Here is an 8,106-nt window from a genome sequence, read left to right on the forward strand (position 1 = left end):
CAACAAGGGGTGTCCCCGACAAGGGCACCAAGCACCGCGGCCGTGCACACAGAGGAGGGGAGGAGAACACAGGAACCGGCGGCTTTGCCTCGACGCCAGACCATGGCGGAGTAAGGGCTTCCGCCTCTCGGCCCGGCACGGGTAAGCCACTCGCTCTCCACTTCCGCTTGTGTTCCTTCTTTGCTTTGTTTCTTACTGGCATTCGATCTTGGCTCCGCCCCGTCTCTTTCTTGGCGTCCAAACCCCTCCTTAGAGGACATCGACACCACCATCAAGGACGTCGTCGCGGATGCCGCGACGGAGGCGGACAAGATTGCTGCTGAGGAGAGAACCAGGGGCGCCGCTGAGGATGCCACCAAGGGGCCCGCCGAAGAGCCCGGCAACGGGCCTGCCGGGGACGCCGACAAGACCATTGCCGAGGAGGTGGCGTTTGACGACCCGCCCTCCTCCTCTGCTACCTCTAGCTCTGGCAGGTACCTGAGGGTCAGCGACAACCTCTATGTCCATCTCCTTGGCGCGTCGAGCACCAGGGCTCCCTTCGAGGAGAGGTGTTCGACGAGGAGGCGCTCGCCGCCGCTAGGCTCGAGGTCATCGATGAGCCGGGCATCAGTAGCACCGGCTCCCAGGAGGAGCAGATGCTCCAGGCCATGGGTGCCAGCTTCCGGAAGCTTCAGGCGCTCCATCGTGCTCGTCTGGACAAGGCCAGGTCCAGGACGGCGATGGTGGAGAAGGCGGAGGCAGACTTTGGAGGGCGCGTCACCGAGGTGCAAGACCGGTTCCGCCAGGCCCAGGACGAGCTGGCCAACCATGAGGTGGAGCTTGCCCTGAAGCTGGCCGACATCGAGAAGGCCCAGGAGATGGCGAAGAAGTTGGCCTATGAAGCCGAAGCCGACCGGACCCAGCACGAGGCTGTGCTGAAGACCCAGGAAGAGGACCTTGCCGCGCGCGAGGAGAAACTTGCTGCCATGCTCCATGGCAAGGACGAAGAGGTGGACAGGCTCTTCCTGCAGCAGACCCAAGAGCTGGAGCGGAGGCATCAGCAAGGCCAGAGAACTCCCCGAAGCCAAAACTCCCCGAAGAACGGAGGCGCAGGGCGAGCTCATCAGCAAGGCCAGAGAACTCCCCGAAGCCAAAACTCCCTCAGCGACCTCAAGCTGAAGCTGGGACCTCTAGAGAAGACGCTGTCGAAGGCCAGAACCCGGGAGGGGATCCTGACCAAGGAGCTAGAGAGAGAGAAGCAGCAGCGGATAAACGAGACTGCCAACCTCGAAGACCACGTGGAGGGCGAGAAGCGTTGGCTCGAACGCCTTGCTGTCATTGCAAACTCGGCAAACGATCAGCTGGCCCTCATGGGGATGCCTGAGATGAGCTACGCCCCAGAGGTGAACCTGAGCCCCAGCGCCAACCTGACCATATATTTTGATAAGGTCGTCGGCGCCCTGAAGTGGCTTCACTCCAACCGGGTGGCCTCCCTGGCCAAGGAATCTCGGATACTCGGCCGGAGGACCATGACCAGGGTACTCACTAAGATTGTGCACTGGCACCAAGACCTCGACTTTGAAGCTGTGTTGAAGAGCTTGCCGGAGGATGCAGACATCGCGGTGCTCAATGAGCGTATCCAGCCCATCCTCAGCTGCATCGACAAAATCAAGAGGGTAGAGGGCCAACACCGGGACTAGGCATCCCATTCTCCATCGCCGTTGCGGGTTCATGACCACGACAATGCTATATTTAGTTAGAACCGGGCGGCAATTTGTGTAATATAACTCGGTGATGCTCCTGAAACTATGCATGTTATTTTCCTGTTTGATTTTCCTTTGTATGTCCACCCTATGCCAACTGGGTAAGCTTGCTGGCACGTAAACCCAGGGCGGCACTTTGAGGACAGATCCTTAATAGCCTGCCGGGTGTGCTTGTTGGCGGGGAAAGCACCTTGCCGCCCTCGGCACGACCGCTCAATCTGTCGAGCTTGACTCGAGTCAGAACCGAAAGTGTTGCCGATGGCGAAAGGCTACCCTGCCGCTCTTGGCGCGGCCGCTTGAACTGTTGAGCAGACTCGAAACAGAACAAGGGTGTTGCTGATCGCAGGAGGGCCCCTCTGCATACAGGCTCTCCATACATAGGCCGGACTGTCGAGGATAATAACATTATATTTAAGGAGAAGAACTCAAAATTCAGCATGACTTAGCTCTCTCGTTGCTGCTTCGGCTTCCTTCAAGCCAGCGGGCAGCGCTGCCTTCTCCACAAGAGTTGTGGCGATGAAGAACAGCTAGGTCGACTGCTAGGCCAAATGCTCACAATCGTGCCCACCTACCTGGCGTGCCAAAGATGTCGGTGGGTAACGACACCTATGGGATCAATGGAATCCCTTCTACGATTGCGGGGCACGGGGATCGTGAGAAGAGCGGGACTACACAACACAAGGGGATTTACCCAGGTTCGGGCCGCAAAGATGCGTAAAACCCTAGGATCCTGCTTTGGTGGATGTATTTAGTGTTCTTGAGCTCTTGAACTAGCTCTGGCTGATGCTAGGTCCGAAAGAGCCAAATCCTTTCCTAGTGTGCCATGGGCCTCCTTTTATAGGCGAAAGGGGCTGCCACAGTGGCACACAGGAGGTGGAAAGTGCTACAGCATTGCGAGCTCATTGCTGGTATTACAGGACAAAGCGCATTTAATGCAAGGTTTAGGTGTCCCTTCACTTTATCAGGGGTGGGGGCGAGGCCCGTCCCATCCGTCACCGCTCCTCCTTGCTTCGACACGCGCCCTGGCCAGCGGTGCATGCGATGCCATGTAGGCAGGCAGGCAGCTGAGGTGGCCCGGTGGTTGAGCCTCCACGAAGGGCTGCATGTTGCCACGCAGGTGCCTGCCCAGCTGGTTGGGTCAGCAGCTGCATGCGAACGGCGGTGGAGACTTGGCTGGTGTGGACCTGGCAGTGGTCCTGCTGGCGCGCTTGGCATGGGCCTTGCCGGGTGGCCCGGCAAGGGTCTTGTCGTGGCGCGTAGACGTCCCCGGCAAGGATCTTGCAGGGGATCTTGTGGGTTTCTTCGGCGAGGATGGTTGCCTTCCTATCCCCACTTGATCTTGACTATTCTTTGTCTTCACAAAGATCTGCATGCCACCACAGAGGTGCCTCCCGAGCCTTGTCCCAATGCATTTGTTAGCGTTGGTGGGCTCAAAGGTGGCTTGCTCATCTGGTGTGGGCGAGCTGCCCCCGCAAGGGTCTTGCTGGGGCTGCTGAGGCTGCCCCGGCAAGGGTCCTTGCCGGGAAAACCTGCTTCGCCCATTCGATCTTTGTGGCCTTGGTCCTTGTTGTTGCTCTGTTTGTCTTGTGCCTTCGACTTCTCACCAGCTTCCCTTTTCTGCCCTGCTATGCGTGGCCGTGGCGGGAGGCTCTGACTGCCCGTGCACAAGTAAATGGGTGAAAAGGAGAGCCCCTAATTTTGTACACCGACAGTATCGTATCACCATCACACTCCTATCTTTACCGTTTTTCTTAGTTCGATCCTTTTAGTATTATCTTGATCTAGTAGAATAAAGTTTTTAGTATAATCTATTTTTGAGTTTTGCTTTATGATCCTTCTATGTAATCGAGTCTGTGAGCTATATATAATAAAGATTAGTGTTGAGTCAAGGGCTTGATTATTCTGCTATGATCTTGAGTGAATAAAAGAAAAGAAAGAACAAAAAGAAATAAAAAGAGATCATATTGAACTTATGGAGAGTAATGACTTCACATATAAAGAGTTTGATGATGAAAAATTGTTGAGATTTGACAAACATAGTTTTGGTCATCGTTGCAATTAATAGGAAGTAATAAAGTAAGAGAGGTTACACATATAAATATACTATCTTGGACATCTTTTATGATTGTGAGCACTCATTAAAATATGACATGCTAAAGAGTTGATGTTGGACAAGGAAGACAACGTAATGGGTTATGTTTTGCTTATATCTGAAATAAAGTATATTGTCATGGATCATCCAACATGTTGAGCTTGCCTTTCTCCCTCATGCTAGCCAATTCTTTGCACCAAGTAGAGATACTACTTGTGCTTCCAAATATCCTTAAACCCAGTTTTGCCATGAGAGTCGACCATATCTACCTATGGATTGAGTAAGATCCTTCAAGTAAGTTGTCATCGGTGCAAGCAATAAAAGTTGCTCTCTAAATATGTATGATTGATTAGTGTGGAGGAAATAAGCTTTATACGATCTTGTGATGTGGAACAAATAAAAGTGACGGACTGCATAATAAAGGTCCATATCACAAGTGGCAATATAAAGTGACGTTCTTTTGCATTAAGATTTCGTGCATCCAACCATGAAAGCGCATGACAACCTCTGCTTCCCTCTACGAAGGGCCCATCTTTTACTTTTATCTCTTACCCTTATGCAAGAGTCATGGTGATCTTCACCTTTCCCTTTTTACATTTTATTCTTTGGTAAGCACATTGTGTTGGAAAGATCCTGATATATATATATATATATATATATATATATATATATATATATATATATATATATATATAATTGGATATAAGTTAGCACGAGCTATTATTGTTGACATTACCCTTGAGGTAAAAGGTTGAGAGGCAAAACTATAAGCCCTTATCTTTCTCTGTGTCTGATTAAAACTCCATACCCATAAGTATTGCATGAGTGTTAGCAATTGTGAAAGACTAAATGATAGTTGAGTATGTGAACTTGCTGAAAAGCTCTTACATAGACTCTTTTCGATGTTATGATAAATTGCAATTCCTTCAATGACTGAGATTATAGTTTGTTGGTTCTCAATGAAGTTTCTGATTCATACTATATATATAGGGTGAGTCTATTATGATAACACCCCCTTAAGACCTTATTTTGCACACCCGGGGCTTATTCTGCTAACACCCCAACCCACCTGTAGCTACAAACTAACCACGACAGAACTGTGGAGGCAAAAGGAAAAAAAAGGAAAACTCACCCACCTTATCCTCTCCTCCACCTCTGTCTCTCCCCGTGCTCCACTCTTGCACGACCACCTCCACCCCCGCACGACCACCTCCCTGTGCTGCCGGACCACCTCCCTGCCGTGCCGCCACACCACCTCCCTTCCCGCGTCGCGCCCAACCCCCCGTCCACCTTCTTCCAACGCCACCGCCGGAGCACCACTCCCAGGACGCTGTCGCGCCTCCCTCCCCGCGCGACCAGGGCTCCCCTGAGCGGCCTTCCTCTCCATGCTCGCCACCGCAAGCCGCCCCACCACCTTCCTTGCTCCATCGCCTCCATCTCTGCGCGCGGCGGTGGCAAGCCAGCACCAGCCAACCGCCTTCCTCTCCGCGTCTGGGCACCGTGAGCAGGCGCCGCCCCGCCATCTTATTCTTCGCGCCCGACCGCCACGAGGAGAGTTCGTGGTTCTTTCCTTGGAGGACGGGGCGGAGGAAGTGGAGCAGAGGCGGCCGATGTGGAGGCCTTGGATGCGGCCGGAGGAGCAGGGCTGCGGCTGCAGCGTGCCCTGCACCTCCACCACCGCCCACTCTGGGCATGCCGCCTCGCCGCACCCACACCGGACCTAGATCTACATCGCCGCCTCACCTCGGATCCGATGCAGAGACAGAGAGGAGGGGGAGGGATATCCCGTCTTCGTGCAGCTCGGTCGCGGTCCCCTGTGCAGCTTGGTCGCGGACCCCGTGTAGCTCGGTTGCGGCCCCAGTCTTCATGCAGGTTCGCCGGCCACCGCTTGCCTCTGCTGGCCTCCCTCGTCGTCGGCCACGATGCCACAACCACCGGCCTCGAGCGTCCTCTCCTCCCCATCAATTGTTTTTTGCTTTTTCAGATTTCACTTGGGCACATCGCTGCATTTATGTTGGGGCGACAGTGCGGTGCGGCTGGATGTCCAATCCACCGGCGATTGTGCTTGCAGTCTAGTGGCACGAGGCTCGTGGTCGGATCTGCAATGCAGTGCTATTCTCCCTTCTGCACTGCAGTTCGCCAGCAGATGTGTTGACCCATCCAAGATCAACTGCACCCCCTCCACCACCATCGTTTGGAGCCAACAGGTCCTGGGATCCGACGAGCCGCCCTCGCATTTGTCGCCCTCCCTGTGGACACCCTTTCCGCCGACGAGTTGCACCTCTGTGGCGGCCGGCGGCCCCGTCTCCGCTGGTCGCTGGAGCAGACCATATGCACCCCCACCCGACCCACGGTGCACGCTGACTTCCGCTTCAGTTTCGCTTTGTCTATATGACCAACTCCGGCGTTTTGTTGTGTACCGAACGCACTTAGCGCTGCCTGAATCATGTTGTTTTGGACTGATCCACTAACAAAGCCGTGGTTGGAGTAGTGTTGGGTCTCAATAATGGCGGTGCCACTGCTTGCTTGCTCGCTCCACAGGAGGCAGAACCACCAACAAAAAAACGAGAGTCGAGAATGCCCAGATGCGGGCTGCTGCCGGCGTGCGTGCAGTCCATCATTTGATTTTTTTGTTTGTTTGTGTTTTGAGGTGGTCGCGATTCATGGGGCACGGGCGTGCAGTGCGAAGCCCATGTGCATGCAGTCCGTGGAGATGGGGTGCCGAACGACGAATCGTGCAGTCCGCGGAGATGTGCGTGCTGTCGTCGACGATTTTTGTTTGGTGTCTATTTTGCTCACAGTTGACATTTTTGCGTATTTCAGATTTTGGTTGCTGTCCCATGGGCGCACATGTGCAGTGCTTGTGGGTTAGACATACAATGCGCCGGCGTCACTTGCTTGCATTTTAGGGACCAAATTGTGGATTTATTTAAGTCCCACATCAATGTAATTTGTATGTGTTTGTACTATATGGATTATAAAGAGCAGCATTGCAAGCAGCATTGCAGCCCTGTCTTGTAGCCCATAGATGCACCAGTCATAGCTCTCCCAGAAACGTGCATTGAAGAAAACAAACAGTACTTATTTTGAAATGGAGCTCAATTGCTTGATCACCGCGGTGATATTCTTTTTCTAAAAGGTTCACTATATTGCCAAAGTGCAATTTTTTTTGAAAAAAGATTTATTTTTTATGCGGCTCACTCTGTTGTTGTGTGCAGTAGAAAATAAAATTGGAAAAGAACAACTGATGCAGTACACTCACCTTGTCCCTGCGGTGGATACTCGTTGATAAAAAACGTTATGGAGACGATAAAAGAAAAATAATGTGGTTCACTTTTCATAGTATTGCGGTTCACCAACGTTCGACATGAAGTGCATTACACCTCGTTTGCGAAAATTTACATCCCACAAAAAAAGAAAATTTACATCCCACAAAAAGAAATCATGCAGCGCACTTGTCTGTCCAATGAAGTGCGGTTTTTAGTCTCAATAAGTGCGGTTTCCTGTCTGATGCAGTACGACTCGTTTACGGTAGTCTCGAGGTTCACTTTTCATAGTATTGTGGTTCACCAATACTCGACATGAAGTGCACTCCATCTCGTTTAGGAAAAATTATGTCCCACAAAAAAAACATGCAGTGCACTTGTTTGTCCGATGAAGTGCGGTTTGCATCCGATGTAGTGCGGTTTTCAGTCGGATGAAGTACCCACGTCGATTTGGCTGTCGCGAAAAACAGTGTCCGCATTTTGGTAAATTCGAAATTCCTCTTAAACTGTAAAGAATTAGAGACAGTGTTCTACATGAAAGAGTTGCATGTCGTTGATATCTTTCCAACGACGTATCATTTGAATCACTCTGACTAGCGGTTTGCAAAAATTTCGCCAAAAACGGCCGCTGCCACTCGTCGTCCACCGCACGATTTTCAAAATTAACTTAAAACCGTAAGGAATTTAAAAAATATTTCAACAATGAAAGTTGCGCCTCGTTCGTAGCTTTCCAACGGCGTATCGTTTGCTTCATTCTGAGGAGTAGTTTAGAAGAAATCGCGAAAAAATGTTCGCTGCCACTCGTCATGGGCCGCACCATTTTCAAAACTGCTCTTAAACCGCGTGGAATCTCGAAAAGTGTCCAACATGTCGAAGTTGCGCCTAATCCATAACTTTTCAACGGTATATTACACGCCTCATTCTGATAAACGGTTAAAAAATTAGAGTGAAAACAGTACCTAAAAAATAACGCGTGCAGTTTTTTTCGACGAGAAGTTCACTCGTC

The 8,106-nt window shown here is 51.5% G+C and overlaps 1 long non-coding RNA gene across 1 annotated transcript; it reads left to right on the forward strand.

Annotated features, from left to right (window-relative positions):
* The first annotated feature begins 4,871 nt into the window (after positions 1-4,871).
* LOC123071274 (uncharacterized) lies at positions 4,872-6,930 on the forward strand. Its single transcript, XR_006434212.1, has 2 exons — positions 4,872-5,706; positions 5,819-6,930. It is a non-coding gene; the product is annotated as an uncharacterized lncRNA (long non-coding RNA).
* Positions 6,931-8,106: the final 1,176 nt, after the last annotated feature.

Source organism: Triticum aestivum, chromosome 3B (genome assembly GCF_018294505.1).
Source record: "Triticum aestivum cultivar Chinese Spring chromosome 3B, IWGSC CS RefSeq v2.1, whole genome shotgun sequence".
NCBI lineage: Eukaryota > Viridiplantae > Streptophyta > Magnoliopsida > Poales > Poaceae > Triticum > Triticum aestivum.